General features: G+C 41.7%; 2 pseudogenes; both read right to left on the reverse strand.

Moving 5' to 3' along the window:
• Positions 1-249: 249 nt before the first annotated feature.
• LOC148026675 (importin subunit alpha-1b pseudogene) lies at positions 250-1,137 on the reverse strand (annotated as a pseudogene).
• Positions 1,138-8,771: 7,634 nt separating this feature from the next.
• On the reverse strand, positions 8,772-9,675 carry LOC148026676 (importin subunit alpha-1b pseudogene; annotated as a pseudogene).
• Between the last annotated feature and the right edge of the window lie 7,629 nt (positions 9,676-17,304).

The raw sequence follows: 17,304 nt of genomic DNA on the forward strand, positions 1-17,304 counted from the left end.
CAAGGTACAGCAAGAAATAAAGACTAACAAGAAGATCTCAAATATTGGAAGTCAAAGTTCACTATATTTCTTGTCAAAATGAGTTACATGAAGCTCATGTTCAGAAAAATCTGAACATATTCAATTTCCTGTTTGTGAAGAGAACTTTGCAAAGAATGCATCTAGAACCATATCCATAACCATTATAAGAGCTAGGAGGATTAATGAAGGCTGAAGTTCCGTAGTCCAGATTGACATACAAGTAAGATCCTAGAAGTAAAATCTGATTCCTGTACCCAATGCTGTAACCAGGATAATGGCAAAAACTGAGAGGATGATGATTAAAGCCAGCTTAAGCTGACCCTGCACCATAGGTAGACACACCTATTTTTGTATACGGGCTCCTCTCAGAGATGAAGAAGCACTTTATAGTTGATTAATGCCACTTGTATTACCCAGATCTTTCTCTACTTCACCAACTCTAAGAATGTTCTCAAGTCTCTCCAAACATACAGTTATGATACGAGGGTCTGCACAATTCTGAAGATCACACAAAGGTTTGATGCAGCCTTGACTCACAAGGTACTTGATTTGATCATGCGTTCCACCAGATGTTGCATTTGATATAGCCCATGCAGCCTCTTTCTTGATCTCAAACTCAGCATTTGCCAATACTGATATTAAAGGAGGTATTATATTCGCATCAATTACAGCCTGAATTTGCTCCTTGTTCCCTGTAGTTATGTTTGATATGGTCCAGCATGCTTCTTTCTTGATGCTCTTCTTATGGTTTTGTGTAAGAAGGTTAAGCAAGCATGGTAGCACTTGGTGGTTGATGATAAACTGAGTTTGTGCATCATCTCTGTCGGCAGTCGCCAGAAGCACTTCAATCATCCAAACATCAGGATCAGCAGCTCTGAGTTCACGCACCAATTCCTGTGCACCACAAAAACAACATGTAGCTATAGCACAGCTTGTTCCAGTCGATGCAAGTAGTCGAAAAGGACTTTGCCTTTGAACAATCCCAATCGCCACTCCACTAAATGCTCCAACGCAAAACCAAAGCAAGCAGTGCTTGAGCTTTTGATCTTGAGGGTCCGTTCTTAGCTCCTAGTCAATGGACCAGTATACTCGTTGAGAACCGATGGCATACGCCATCGAAGTCTGAAGACATACGCCAGTTGAGAGCCAATTCCTGTCGCTCAAGCCGCTTCTTGCATACATGATATAATAAGTTCCCTCACTCGGCTCCCTGCTCAAGGTATCAAGCACTGTAAGGATACCAATCGGCCTCTTAATTATGTCGAAGGTCTGCGTTCCCTTCCTCTCTAGTACACTCCACTGAATTGCAAGAAGTCGCTTCACAATCGCCTCCTCTTTCTGTTTCTTCCCGCTAATCTCCTCTGCTAAACCATGTTTGCCTTGCTGTTAGACCTGCAACCCCTACTATTCCTAGTTTTCAAAAACCAGCCTGCGACGGAGACGTTTCCGGATTGTGTAGCCAAGGACATGAATACCCTGTTCTGATCATAATGCTTGCACTAAGAGAGCCTCTTGAAGGCAAAAGCAACTCTCTAAAGATGGAATGACATGGCCCCCAAAACTCCAGCACTCTGTCCTGGAGTTGCTTCCATTATACGAAGATCAAGCTGAATCTCATGGAATTGAGCTGCAAGCTGTCGTACGCCAAGTGTCTAAGTGGTAGATACTTCAGCTCTGTTGCTGTTTTTTCGATTCCTTGCGAGGCACTTCCTATGAATTGCGGATCAACGACGATGCCATCCGAAGATTCCGTGCCCCTTAAGCCCCCCCTTAACGATTTCAGCTCTTTCCCTTTACCATCTAATCCAGCGTCTCTGTTCTGTCCTGTCCTCTCCCCCCCCCCTTCTCTGCTCAGAAAGCGAAAAGGAAGGGCCTTCCCCATTCCAATTCAGGCGCAGCCCGCCACTTTACCTTTTTCAAAAATATACCTCTCCCTCTTTTCTTAGCTTTTTCTTTCCTTAGAACTTCTTGCCTTTTGGATCCCTTAGAGAACATGTGCTTCACACGTCTTTAGGTGTTAATAAAGATTAGGGTGATGGGAATACATATCTTCCCATTATTCCACATATCTCAGTCCAGAGAATTCTCATAGCTTAGACTTGCTTGGAACTGTGCAGAGGGCAGTACCAGGAACATAGCCTCCTAGAACAATAATAGAGATGCATCACCATGACCTTTGCCTCAGCTCTTGCCTCACGCACACAATAAAAATAGCCCTGTTTACAAGAGCTGAAGATTTAGGAGTCCATTCCTAATGATTTCTTGGATCCAAAGTGCAGGAAATATATACATTGGCTGCGGATTACTAAAATGCATCACACAAACAATAAATCACACGCAGAAATTAACACAAATGCACAACAAAAATGGAGGTGTTCACGGCTCAGATGCGCAGCAACACGACATCCACCCCCTCTAAACCTGCGCATCCTCCGGATGTGCCAACTATCCAGGATCATTCAAGTCCACAAACAGGTCAAGTCCATCTTCTGATGCTAGTAAACCTGTTTCTCCATCGGCTTCATCATCTATGTTTTCTGTCTCTTCTGCTTGTCTTTCATCTACCTGCTCTTCTTCTGTCAATGCTTCAAGTGCATATTCTTCATCTTCTCTTCTCTTGAAAATCTTGACTCGTTTTCCAGCAATAGGCACCCTCAATAATGTTCCATCTAATTCAGCCAGCTCATAGGTACCATTGTCAAAAACCTTTTTCACTTCATACGGTCCAAACCATCTTTGAACCATTTTTCTCATGCTACTATGCTGATTTTCTAGACTACTATCGTAGACTAGAACCCAATCTTCTTCTTTTATGGCTCTAGGCCTCAAGCGATGCCTTAAATCAAACCTGTCCTTATTTTTGAGACGGGCTGCCTTCAAACGGTCAATGGCTAGCTGCACATCTTCTGTCCTTCTCTCTAGTTGACGAATCCGAAGGGCTAACAGCTCTTCCCTTGATAAATTCTCATGCCACGGAAGAACACTCCAAGTGAGAGCACAAATTTCAGTAGGCATGACAAGTTTTTGCCCATACATCAACTCCGCAGGCATGTATCCAGTAGTCACACTATGTGTAGAGCGATCAGGCCACAATGCAAAAGGTAGTAATCTCGGCCAATCTCCAATCCGTCCTCTACAAGCTTTTGCCAATGCTTTAACTATCGGCGGATGTCCTCTTTCACTTTTGCCATTTCCCTCTGGATTATAGGCAGTAGTAAGAGCCAATTTAATCCCAAGCCGTGACAAGAATTCTCTAGCTTCATCAGCATCTAGCTCTCCACGATCAGCTGTAATCTTGCCTATACATCCATACCTGCAAAATATTTCTTCCAACAAGAATTTACATACTCTAGTGGTGGTCTTCATCCTCAACGGTCTACCTTCAACATAGTTTGTAAGATCCTCCCTAGCCAAGACAAGATATCTCATCTGCCAAAGTCCCACTGGCAAAGTAACCAAGTCTACCACCCACTTGTAATGCATACATAGTGGATAAGTCGGATGCAGCTCATCACGATGTCGCACTAAAGAGTAAAGCTGGCAGTCCCTACAAGTCTCCACAAAGTGAGAAACATCTTTATACATCCCTTTCCACCAGTATCTTTCTTTGATTTTCTCATAGGTAGCCCACACACCTCTATGTCCAGCCCATGAGCTCTCATGAAACTCTCGCATAATCTGTATTTGCATCGTTACATCACAAACTACTCTCAAGGGCAAACCTCCTCTCTTTCTTGGATGCTTCCAAAGAAAACCATCCTTCAAGAAATACCCATAAGCTTTCCTTCTGATTTTCTTGAATTCATCATCTGTCCAATCAGCTCTTCGAGTCAATGAACTTAGATATTGTCCAATTTGCAGCCATTCATCAACATAAAGTTCTTCATTAAAGGCTTCAACAGTGGATACATGACAATCATGAATAAGGACAGAAGCAGCAAACTCTGTCTCATCATCTTCTGCAAGCATTGACTCCTCATCCTCATATCTCGCTCTAGAAAGCATGTCTGCAACTGGGTTATCTTTCCCTGCTATGTGTCGAAATTCTGGATTCAATGATTTGATATAGGCAATCCACCGAAGCATCGCTATATCTGGAGTCGAGCAACTAGTAATCATGCCAAGCAAAGGCAAACAATCTGTTTCCACAACAACTGAAGCTCCAATAAAATATCCTTTGTCACACTTCAGTGCAGTGACTACTCCCCACAACTCTCTTTTGATCTGTGGGTATCTCCTTTGTCGCTCATTAAGAACTTTAGCTCCAAAGTGGATTGCATACCTATTTCCATCAGCATCATCCTGTCCCACAGCCCAACCTATGCCAATAGGGCTAGTATCAACTGTCAACATGATAGGCCGTCCACACTGATAATCCGCCTTGTGTAGAGTAGGAGCTGATTGCAACAGCTTCTTGAGCTTACGCATGGCTTTTGAATGCTTCTCATCCCAATGAAATTTCTGCCCCTTTCGAAGCAGCTGATAGAGAACATCTGCAATATGAGCAAAATGAGGAATCCAAATCATGTAAAATACACAAGCTCCCACAAATCTTCGCACCTCTGAAGTCGTCGAGCAATACTCTGCAATCCTGTTTATGGCATCCACCTTTGCAGGAGAAGGCTTTCTGCCATAATATCCAACCATATGCCCAACTATGATGACTTCATTAACAGCAAAGACAGATTTCAGCCCTGAAAGTGTCAAATTTACCTCCTCTAATCGTGTCAAAATTTGCTCACAAGCAATCAAGTGATCAGCCACAAACTGTCTACATCCACGCAAATCAAGACTTTCATTCTTTTCTTCTTCTGCACAACCCTTAATAGGCACATCATCTAGAAAAGGCATGGTAAACTGCGGAATATAGTCTCGAAGAACTCTATGCATAGCATTCATCATATGAGCAACTGAGTTTGTAGCACCTTGAGGCAAGGTACACATCCTCACAAGACCAATAGGTGTCCGCATAGTAGTAATATCCCTGCTTTCCAAGGCAAGCTGAAACTGATCATAACCTGAATACAAGTCACCTAGAGAATAGATGGCTCGTCCTGCAAAAGCCTCAGTAAATTCATCCACAACTGGACCTGTTCCCACATTCCTGATTGTCACTTTGTTCACGGGCTGCATATCCTGAATAAATCTCAAAGTACCATTCTTCTTTGGTACAGTAAACCACCTGTTAGAATAAGGTGCAGAAGAGGGTTCCAAAATCCCCATTTTAATCTTCTCATTCAGCAACTCTATCAGCTTTGGCAAGTGTGCTTTAGGCACAGGTATAGGGCGTATATTCCATGGTACATGAGGAACAGTGAAGATGACCATAGGTGCAACCAATTCGGGACTAATGCAGTCAATTTCATGTGGAAAGAAAGCAAATGCCTTACCATGACGTCCAAGCATCTCTCTAAAACATTCTTTTTCCACTGGAAGCAAAAAATCATCATTTCCAATCTTCAATTCTGCAAGAGTTTCAGCTGTAAACTTATGTCCAATATTTGCAGGATCCCTCAACATAGGCTGCTTCATAGCTTTTTCAATCTGCTCATCACTATCAGAAGGAAGCGGGCCTGCAACCGGCTTAACCTTCTTATCAACTGTTTTATATTTTGTGTCAACCTTGGCATCATTCAAGCACTCTTTCCTTTGCTGCAATTTCTGCAAATTTTCAGCATCTTTCAACTCTGTTGGCTGAAAAATTTCAGCCTTTAGCTCTATGGACTGCATGGGTGCAGTCTGAAACTCTGTATGCAGAAATTTTTCTGCATTCAACTCTGTTGGCTGAAAAATTTCAGCCTTTAGCTCTATAGACTGCATGGGTGTAGTCTGAAACTCTGTATGCAGAAATTTTTCTGCATTCAACTCTGTTGGCTGAATGAATTCAGCCTTCGGCTCTATGGACTGCATAGATGCATCCTGAAACTCTGTATGCAGAAATTTTTCTGCATTCAACTCTGTTGGCTGAATGAATTCAGCCCTCTGCAATTCTATTAGCTGATCAAGATCAGCCATAAATTCAGTTTGCTGAGTTTTCTCAGCCTCTAACTCTGTTTGCAGCATAAAACCAGAAATTTCCTGAAACATATCCAAGGTTTGCACAGGTATGATCTTTGAACCCTTGCATACATCAGTTTTCAGCATTGCTCTCATCTCAAACAATGTATCTGCATAGGACATCCCTTCATACAATCCATCCACATGCTCTTCTGCTTGCAAAATACCTGCATTCTTCAACTCTTTCTCCTTACGACCAATGTACTGCCTGGCAGCTCTAGGAAAATCTGAAATTTTCTGATAACTTACCGAACTATCTGAAGTAAACCCAACAAAGTTATTGGAGAAAGACTGGCTGCCAAGAGGCGAGATCTCTTCTTTTCTCCGCTCCGTACCACTGGCGTCTCGCAAGACAGCGGTACCTAATGAAAATCCAACTCCTTCGCAGGTAGTGGTGCCTCACGCAAGGAGTCCCTGTTTCTCGGATGATTTACCCCAACAGTCATAAACTGAACAGCTCGCATACCATCTTTACTGCGTATCCGCGCATAAGCTGATCCGTCATCCATCACTTTTGTTTCCATTCTTGCTTCTGTAATGAAAGGCTGTCCAAGAATAATCGGATAAGAGCATGAATCCTGAACAAAGCAATGATAATCCTCTTCAACATTACCAATAGAAATTCTAATACTCGGACAAGCAGCATACATATCACCAGAAGTATTATTGGCGGCTCTCATGCGCCAGCCATGCTCTGCATCCATAGGCCACTTGCCACTCTCATAAACACCTCGAGCAATAAGATTAATTTCAGAACCATGATCAACTAAAGCAATCAAGGGAATTTGTTTCTCTCCAATCCTTACCACTGTCTCAGTGGTTGCTCTAGCCCAATGACTTCGTGAAAAATGGCTGCGAGGAATAAGAATAGGGGTCTCTGTTTGAGTTGGAGAATTTGACATAGGTGGAGCTGTAACAGGTGGTGAAACAAAGTCACCCCCTCTAGTCTTTTTGGAGGAGCTAGGACCCTCCTCATCTCTTCTTCTCTTTTCTTCAACCATGGCATCTAAACCCTGCATTTTAGCCATATAAGCAAAAATAGAATACCTGTCAACAGGAGAATCCCATCCTGTTTCTCCTCGGATGCTAGAGCCCACACAAGTCATAGTAGAAGTTTGAACTTTCCCTCTTCTCGCTATCTCCAAGGCAGAAGACCATAAAGCAGAGTCTCCATCAGATTTCTGCTCAAGCTGGACTCCAAAAGCTGAAGCATCTCCTCTAACACTCACATAAGCTGATCGTGCAGCCATATCATCAACAAGCTTCTTCATACCTCCCTTACCAAAGTTCGTATCAAGAGGAGCGCCAGTCTCTGTTAGCCATATCTTCCCATCTTATCCCCAGAACACTACATTCTTCTTACGTGCTTCCTGAAAAGCATCACAATCTCTGCAGTGTTGGTGCTCTGTACTATCACACCAAATACATCGTCGCCCTTTCCTTTGACCAGCTGGAAATGCAGTCACTGGAGCAGGTGCTACAGCAGGTACTGTCATAAGTTGCTCCTTTAACTTACCAACTTCAGCTTTGACTGCTTCAATCGTCAAATCCGCCAAGCCTTTAATAACATCATCTACAGATAAGGGCACTGGAGCAGCAGGTACTGGTGGATTCACAACAGGAGGAGTAGGCTTAGGCAAAGAAGTAGCAGGGATAGAAGAAGAAGTCTCCAAGGATTTTTCAGGAACTAATCCTGTATTTCGATGCAATCTGACTCTCCTGCGCTGCTTCTTGACAAGAGCATTCACAGCATCAATGACATGTCTCCACTCAGTCTTTAAACCTGAATCAGTAGCTTGATCTTCCAAAAGATCATCCAGCTTTTCCTGTAAATCAGCATCTGCAGCTTGCAAAAATAACTCCACTTTCTGCATCTCCAAAGCTTGCTGTTCAGTCCCATCCAACTGATCATAACGGCTTTCAAACTCTCGCAGAAGAGCGGTAACAGAAAGTCCCTTATTAGGCATAGAAACCCATGCTAAAAAATTCCTGCGATTCATAAGACCTGTATCCTCCAGGAAATATTCATCTTTTAATGCCTTTTTAAATTCAGCCCAACCTGCATGTGCCTCTTGAATTTCTGCAATTCGACCTTCAAGAGCGCGCACCACGATCCGCAAGAAGTAGCGGCTCCAAACATCTTGAGAAACTCCAAAAAACTTCATCTTTTCTTCATACAAATGCAGGTAAGTTGACACTTGCTGGCCATTAAACTGCTTCATCTCCTGTTGGACAGCTTTCAAGGCATCCATAGCATCACTGTCTCGTTTTGCATGCACTTGCTGCTGCATATACATGGTAAATGACTGAAACAGGTTCTTCATGACATTATCATCTGTCATCTATTCTTGCGAGTCTCCCATCTTGCTGATGACGCAGCACTTTCACGTCAGGTTCACCAGAAATGTCAAAGAGATCGTGCAAGGGCTGCAGAACACGGGGTTCAAGGTACAGCAAGAAATAAAGACTAACAAGAAGATCTCAAATATTGGAAGTCAAATTTCACTATATTTCTTGTCAAAATGAGTTACATGAAGCTCATGTTCAGAAAAATCTGAACATATTCAGTTTCCTGTTTGTGAAGAGAACTTTGCAAAGAATGCATCTAGAACCATATCCATAACCATTATAAGAGCTAGGAGGATTAATGAAGGCTGAAGTTCCGTAGTCCAGATTGACATGCAAGTAAGATCCTAGAAGTAAAATCTGATTCCTGTACCCAATGCTGTAACCAGGATAATGGCAAAAACTGAGAGGTTAATGATTAAAGCCAGCTTAAGCTGACCCTGCACCATAGGTAGACACACCTATTTTTGTATACGGGCTCCTCTCAGAGATGAAGAAGCACTTTATAGTTGATTAATGCCACTTGTATTACCCAGATCTTTCTCTACTTCACCAACTCTAAGAATGTTCTCAAGTCTCTCCAAACATACAGTTATGATACGAGGGTCTGCACAATTCTGAAGATCACACAAAGGTTTGATGCAACCTTGACTCACAAGGTACTTGATTTGATCATGCGTTCCACCAGATGTTGCATTTGATATAGCCCATGCAGCCTCTTTCTTGATCTCAAACTCAGCATTTGCCAATACTGATATTAAAGGAGGTATTATATTCGCATCAATTACAGCCTGAATTTGCTCCTTGTTCCCTGTAGTTATGTTTGATATGGTCCAGCATGCTTCTTTCTTGATGCTCTTCTTATGGTTTTGTGTAAGAAGGTTAAGCAAGCATGGTAGCACTTGGTGGTTGATGATAAACTGAGTTTGTGCATCATCTCTGTCGGCAGTCGCCAGAAGCACTTCAATCATCCAAACATCAGGATCAGCAGCTCTGAGTTCACGCACCAATTCCTGTGCACCACAAAAACAACATGTAGCTATAGCACAGCTTGTTCCAGTCGATGCAAGTAGTCGAAAAGGACTTTGCCTTTGAACAATCCCAATCGCCACTCCACTAAATGCTCCAACGCAAAACCAAAGCAAGCAGTGCTTGAGCTTTTGATCTTGAGGGTCCGTTCTTAGCTCCTAGTCAATGGACCAGTATACTCATTGAGAACCGATGGCATACGCCATCGAAGTCTGAAGACATACGCCAGTTGAGAGCCAATTCCTGTCGCTCAAGCCGCTTCTTGCATACATGATATAATAAGTTCCCTCACTCGGCTCCCTGCTCAGGGTATCAAGCACTGTAAGGATACCAATCGGCCTCTTAATTATGTCGAAGGCCTGCGTTCCCTTCCTCTCTAGTACACTCCACTGAATTGCAGGAAGTCGCTTCACAATCGCCTCCTCTTTCTGTTTCTTCCCGCTAATCTCCTCTGCTAAACCATGTTTGCCTTGCTGTTAGACCTGCAACCCCTACTATTCCTAGTTTTCAAAAACCACCCTGCGACGGAGACGTTTCCGGATTGTGTAGCCAAGGACATGAATACCCTGTTCTGATCATAATGCTTGCACTAAGAGAGCCTCTTGAAGGCAAAAGCAACTCTCTAAAGATGGAATGACATGGCCCCCAAAACTCCAGCACTCTGTCCTGGAGTTGCTTCCATTATACGAAGATCAAGCTGAATCTCATGGAATTGAGCTGCAAGCTGTCGTACGCCAAGTGTCTAAGTGGTAGATACTTCAGCTCTGTTGCTGTTTTTTCGATTCCTTGCGAGGCACTTCCTATGAATTGCGGATCAACGACGACGCCATCCGAAGATTCCGTGCCCCTTAAGCCCCCCCCTTAATGATTTCAGCTCTTTCCCTTTACCATCTAATCCAGCGTCTCTGTTCTGTCCTGTCCTCTCCCCCCCCCTTCTCTGCTCAGAAAGCGAAAAGGAAGGGCCTTCCCCATTCCAATTCAGGCGCAGCCCGCCACTTTACCTTTTTCAAAAATATACCTCTCCCTCTTTTCTTAGCTTTTTCTTTCCTTAGAACTTCTTGCCTTTTGGATCCCTTAGAGAACATGTGCTTCACACGTCTTTAGGTGTTAATAAAGATTAGGGTGATGGGAATACATATCTTCCCATTATTCCACATATCTCAGTCCAGAGAATTCTCATAGCTTAGACTTGCTTGGAACTGTGCAGAGGGCAGTACCAGGAACATAGCCTCCTAGAACAATAATAGAGATGCATCACCATGACCTTTGCCTCAGCTCTTGCCTCACGCACACAATAAAAATAGCCCTGTTTACAAGAGCTGAAGATTTAGGAGTCCATTCCTAATGATTTCTTGGATCCAAAGTGCAGGAAATATATACATTGGCTGCGGATTACTAAAATGCATCACACAAACAATAAATCACACGCAGAAATTAACACAAATGCACAACAAAAATGGAGGTGTTCACGGCTCAGATGCGCAGCAACACGACACCGGAGTGCTCAAGAGAGGAGGTAACTTGATCAAGCATGGAGATAAGCTCACTACACCCATAGATATGGATGGCATGTTTCCTATGTGAGAGGTAGCCACTAGTGCTCGACTTGAAATGCTTGAAACAATAAGCGGTCCGTGGGTCTCGGTAGTTGATGGCCTCTACAACTTGTCTAACTGCAAAGCAACAATAGGGATTCTTTATTGGCTCTTGGAGCCCTAGTTTACTCCTAATCCTACTACAAGCAATGAGTTTGCCAATGCTGCTACGCTCTACTCTAGCTACCATATTATCTACTAGTCGCTTCATGAGAAGATCGCTCGGCATAAGGTCTCCTTCTAGCACTCTCTCTATCTCTCTGTGTTAGGTCCTATTTGATTTCTATTTGCTAAGGCTAACACTCATTGGATATGTTTTGTCTCTCAATGTTCTAGCTTGTTGTTCTTGATTGTATGCCACTAGGCCTTGCAAAGATTTCCATGCTAGTTTCCTCTCCTCTTCGAGATCCGCTACGATATCCTTGGATGTCCTACCATGGTGGTCCATCTAGATTGGCAAGTCATACTTGCTCACCATCTGTTGGATTTCATCTTGCTCCATCATGGTGTCAATGAGGTTGATCAAGTCAGGTAGATTCACGTTCCCAATGATATCAATCCTCGATGCTTCTGACTTCTGTGTTGTGTCTTTTTGCTTGGTCCTACCCTTGGGGTTCTTGATCACCCGACTAAGTTGAAGGGTCTTCTCCTACTTTTGGGTTCATTTGAATTGTTGAGTCTCAGTGTGTTCCTTATTATTTACAAATAGTCCTCACTTAACTTTTAGTCTGTGTGTGTGTGTGTGTGTGTGTGTGTGTGCTATTTTTTTCGTGTGCATGGTGCAAAATCAAGCTTTCAGTTTAAGTGCACTTCAAGTGTCAAAAACAATATGAGTACAATCACAAGGTGGTAGGTTCGGCTCTCGCACTCTTGTTTATGTACTTGGCCTAATAGGGCTTTAAGCTCGGTACCTAGCCACTCTCGCTGGTCTCTAGGGTCTATGCTGCGTCTTTTCACTCGGGGTCTACTAGTCAGTTTACAGTTCTAGTGCTCTCCTTCATCTAGATGCACTAAATTTGTCAATTTTTTCTTATGAAGGTCTAGTCCGATTTTGCAAAGTTTGATTTTGTAAAGTCCAATTTTGCAATGTCTGATTCTTGGAATCATACGTCCAATTCTAACACGTGTCTGATTTTCGTGATTCGATTCTTGCGCATCTAATTATGTAGTGTCCGATTCACTCTATCCTATTTTGTCAAGTTTGATTTTCAAAATCAGACTAGTGTGTCTAATCATTGAAATCGGACAGGGTATGTCAAATCGGACAGGATGGTTGAGTATGATGTTTGATTCTCAAAATTGGACAGGGTATCCTATCCAAGTATCTGATTCATCTGATCAATGGTCCGATTTGACTGGCAAGGCTGTCTGAGTGTATCCTCTGTTAGAATTGGACGTCCGATTCCAAGAATCAAACACTACAAAATTGGACTCTACAAAATCGAACTCTGCAAAATCGGACCAAACCTTCACAAGAAAAAACTAACAAATTTAGTGTATCCAGATGAAGGAGAGCATTAGAGCTGTAAACTGACTAATAGAACCCGAGCGAAAAGACGCAGCATAGATCCTAGCGACTAGTGAGAGTGGCCAGGTACCAAGCTTAAAGACCTATTAGGCCAAGTACATAAACAAGAGTGCGAGAGCCAAACCTACCACCTTGTGATTGTACTCATATTGTTTTTGACACTTGAAGTGCACTTAAACTGCAAGCTTAATTTTGCACCATGCACATGAAAAAAAGAGCACACACACACACACAGACTGAACGTTAAGTGAGGAATATTTGTAAATAACAAGGAACACACTCAGACTCAACAATTCAAACAAAACCACCAGTAGAAGAAGACCCTTAAACTTAGTCAGGTGATCGAGAACCCAAGGGTAGGACCATCGAAAAGACACAACACAGAAGTTAGAAGCATCGAGGATTGATATCACTGGGAACATGAATCTACCCAACTTAATCAACCTCATTGACACCCTAGTGGAGCAAGAGATTGAAGACATGGCAGAGATCGGCACAAACTATAGACGCAAGGAGCAGCTTGATTTGGGGGATTCCCAGATGAAATCCAACAGATGGTGAGCAAGTACGACTTGCCAATCCAAATGGACCACCATGGTAGGCCATCCAAGGATATCGTACCGGATCTCGAAGAGGAGAGGGAACTAACATGGAAAGCTTTGCAAGGCCTAGTGGCATAAAATCAGGAACAACAAGCTAGAACCTTGTGAGACCGATTCTGAGAATCGGACACTGTGAGGTCTTTCTGATTCTGATAGACAAAGCAAGAGAATTGACAAAAATCACCAAAACGAGACGATTTTAAGCATGTAATGCTTCAAGAAGCTCCATATCACTATTATGGACAATAATCAAAATTTGTGTATATATGGTGTGGTTAGAAAATGCCTATACACACTGATCGATTTGTCCAAAGGGGTAGGTATTTCCAAGCTCTCTCTCTCTTTCTCTCTCTCTCTCTCTCTCTCTCTCTCTCTCTCTCTCAATGATGTGGTCACAAATGAGATTGCTTCTTACCCTTTTGGATTTTAAACCCTCCTACACTCAGCCTCGGCCTCTTCGATCACTCCCCTTGTGACATTAACACATTTAAGCACTCTTTTCTACCATTTTTCCCCTGTTTGGGCTTGCTTTACAAGAACAACCCTAAAGCGTCTCAACTCAATCTTTCAATCCTATCCTACTCTAAATGCAACAAAAATCAAAATCCAAATACTAAATTGATTCCTCCTACTTGCCTAACCATTAAAAAACCAAAATACTTGTTGTGAAGATTAAAATCACAAAATCTCCTACCTATCTCAAGCTCCAGGTTCAAGGATGCAACCCTTACTTCGTCACTCAATTTGAGGCATGCTAGTGCTCAAGCTTGAATCCAATGCTCGGTACTAAAAATGGAACCAAAATGTAGCAGGAGCTCATGCTCAACTGCCAAGACCCATAGACTACTTATCGTTTCAAGTGTTTCAAATGATCACAAATGGCTATTTCTCACCTAACAGACATGCATTCGATCCTACCAAGGTATAGTGAGCTGACCTTGATTCCCAAATGAGTAGCCTCCTCCCTCAAGCAAGTCGCTAGCTCCACGATTCGTGATGCAAGCTCAAGCATCTTCAAGCCTCCACCTCCAAGCTCCATCCTCCATAGCCACGCATGAGACAAGAGAAGATAGGAGAAGAGAGGAGATGAGAGGAGATGAGAGGAAGATGAGAGGAGATGATGGAGAGCTTCCTCTCCAAGATCCCTCACCCTCACACACTCACTCTCTTACACTCTCACACTCCCTCTCTCAAGCGCACACACCAAGCAAGAAGGAGAGTGGAGCCCCAAGAGGAACACCAAGGAAAATGGGATTCTACTACAAGAAAATCTATCTTGTAACATCAATAAGATTTTATTTCATTCTTTTGATGACCAAAACAAAGAAAATAGCAAATCTTCATGCAGCATCATAGTAGATATCTCACATGGATTTGATAGAATCAACCATAATCTTCAACTTCTTAATAGAATCCTTCAATAGAAAAATGAACACAAAAGAATACACCATTTTTGAATGGAAATCAATCACATAGTATTCATCTTCAATGTTTTCATAGTTCTCTCTCTCAATCTCGCATATACAATTACACTATTTTGATAAAATTTGATTATATCTGGCTCTCTCTCTCTCTTTCTCTCAATAATACTTCATCTCCTTACTATAATACTCTCATAATGAATCTCAATAATCCTTATTAGGTCGTGGATGCACCTCCCAAGTGGTATGTCTGATGTGAAGAGGCACCAGAGCCACTACAATGTCTCTTCATAGCTCACTACTGTCACTGTCACTCAGTCTTCTCTTCAGTCTTCAGCAGCTGCTTCTTCCATTTGTTTTAGTTCTTTTGAACTTAGATTCATCGTTTCCAAAAGTTAGAAAATTTTTCCAAAGTCACACATACATTCTACAGAACACTTACAGAAGATCTACAGAATAGTACAGTACAGTATCAGAGCAGATACAGAATAGTTACAGAGTAGAGACAAAGGCTCTATAGAAGGTTTACAAAGGGTTACAGAAGGTCATCAAAACCTCATAACTCATGCTAAAACTATTCCAAACTATCAAAAACTATTCAATAGGCTTCCAAAATATTTCAATCTTCATCAATCATCAATCCATGCTTCATATAGAAGAAAATCAAAACAAAACAGAAGCTTTACACAAGGTATACAGAACCAATCAGAACCTCAATAGAACCTATCAGAACATTATAGAGTTTCATATCTCTACTAAGAATCATCATGAACTTCCAAAACATAATCAATATCATCCAAAACACTCTCAAAAACTTCCATTATCAACCATACATCACTCTAAATCCATCAAAAATCAATCATTCAGTCCTCAAAAACAATAAAAATTAGTCAAATTTTCAGTCTTTTTCCACTCTCAACATATCCTCACACTTAGAAAGGAAGCATCCTCGCGACCTAAGGAAAAGAAGAATATAATTTCACTAAAGAGCTCAATTTTATCTTCTATAGGATCTTCAATAATCTCGCCAAATTACGACCCCAACTTATCACCTGTATCTCTAAAAAAACTACTAAAGGAAAACTTTGTTATTCATTAACTCATTTGATAAACAATAAAAAGTCATAACAAATTGGTAAAGGATATAAGAGGTTCTTCTTCAGCTTTCCACCATAGGCGTTCCATCCACCATCAATTGTTGGAAAAGAGCTCTCGAACAAATTATTCAACCAGCACGAACTCATAACATAAGATTATTACAACACACACAAACAGAACCATCTGAATGACACCTCCAAAAAGAGAGATATATATCATTAAGAATTATCTAAAATACATTGCAAAGGCATCAATGAAGGTGATCCCTTTTGAAGGGTTGGTGGTTTCAAAAACGATTCATGGAGAAGGACTCATCCACAAATGTCTTGGGAGGATTTTGAAAGAACTGAAGGCAGCACATCCTTTCTAGCAAAACAAGGTATCTGCTAGGGAGACATAGGACATCAAAATATAGGACATCCAACTATTGGAAATCAATGTTCACATTGACATTCTTGATCATTATGGGAATGCCTATGCCTATATGCTAGATACCAAGCAAAATGAGCTGTCAATCTCACTGAAGGATCTAGAGATTGTGAATATTGGTGAGCAAAATGAAGGTAATTCTGGTATGCTTGACTAGCAGTAGTCTAGTCTCCTAGAATTAATGGCTAGCTAATCTATGGTCCTATGAGAGAATCAATCGAGCTCCATCCTCTTCTCCTCGAAATCTGCTGATCAAATCCTTCGTACTCACTAACCAACTGAGGGGGTTGAGAAATAGAAGTGGCAGGAGATGGAAGTGGAATAAGTAAAAGAGGATGAAGAGATGGGTAGGAAAAATCATAAAAGGAGGAATAGGCTAAAGAAGGAGTGGCTGAAAATTTAAGTGAATCAGTTAGGAAAGGTGTCAATGGATAAACAGAAAAAGTAGAAGATATATGGATAGATGGAGAAGGGCATGGTGGAGAAGGGAAAAAAACTCAATCTTCAATGAAAGAACAATAGGTAAATATAGGAATTTGAGGAAAACCCTAAGGTTGGAAAAGAAGAGGTAAGATAGCTATTGGGTTTGATAAAGGGAAAGATAAGTATCATAGCGATGAGCCATTTTTTGATAGTACAATAGGCTAGGAATAGAGGGACCTAAAACAGATCTTCTCTAGTAGGCATAAAAAAAGGATGAATCAAATGGATGGTTTTTGGAAAGATGAGCTAGGAGATCCCCCCTCAGTTGGTTAGTGCTCTGCACATAAGTAGAAGCTGTATTCTGACATTGATTTAGGACCACAAAATCAATCATTGAATGCCATGAATTGTCAGGGAAAGTAGCCATTTTGGAAGGATAACACTGGAACATGTCATCTATCCTCAACTCCAAATAGTTGACATACCAAATCTACATCATCCGAAATCAATAGATCACCTCGTAGATACATGTAAGACAACAACATGATATCCGTCATCACAGAATCTTCAAAAACCATACGGACTACTTCTGTCAGCAAATCAGAAGACCAAGCCCCACTCCAACCATCCTCTAGAAGAGGAAGATCCATCATTGAAAGCTTCATATAGAAGGCCAACTTCTGCAACAACTGATAGTAGACAAAGAAAGAATGGTCTGGAGGAACATACTCCTAAAAATGCTCAAATGTAGACTA

The sequence above is a fragment of the Lygodium microphyllum genome, chromosome 13, assembly GCF_053477565.2.
Source record: "Lygodium microphyllum isolate KBCC chromosome 13, Lygodium_microphyllum_v1.1.10, whole genome shotgun sequence".
Taxonomy (NCBI): Eukaryota; Viridiplantae; Streptophyta; class Polypodiopsida; order Schizaeales; family Lygodiaceae; genus Lygodium; species Lygodium microphyllum.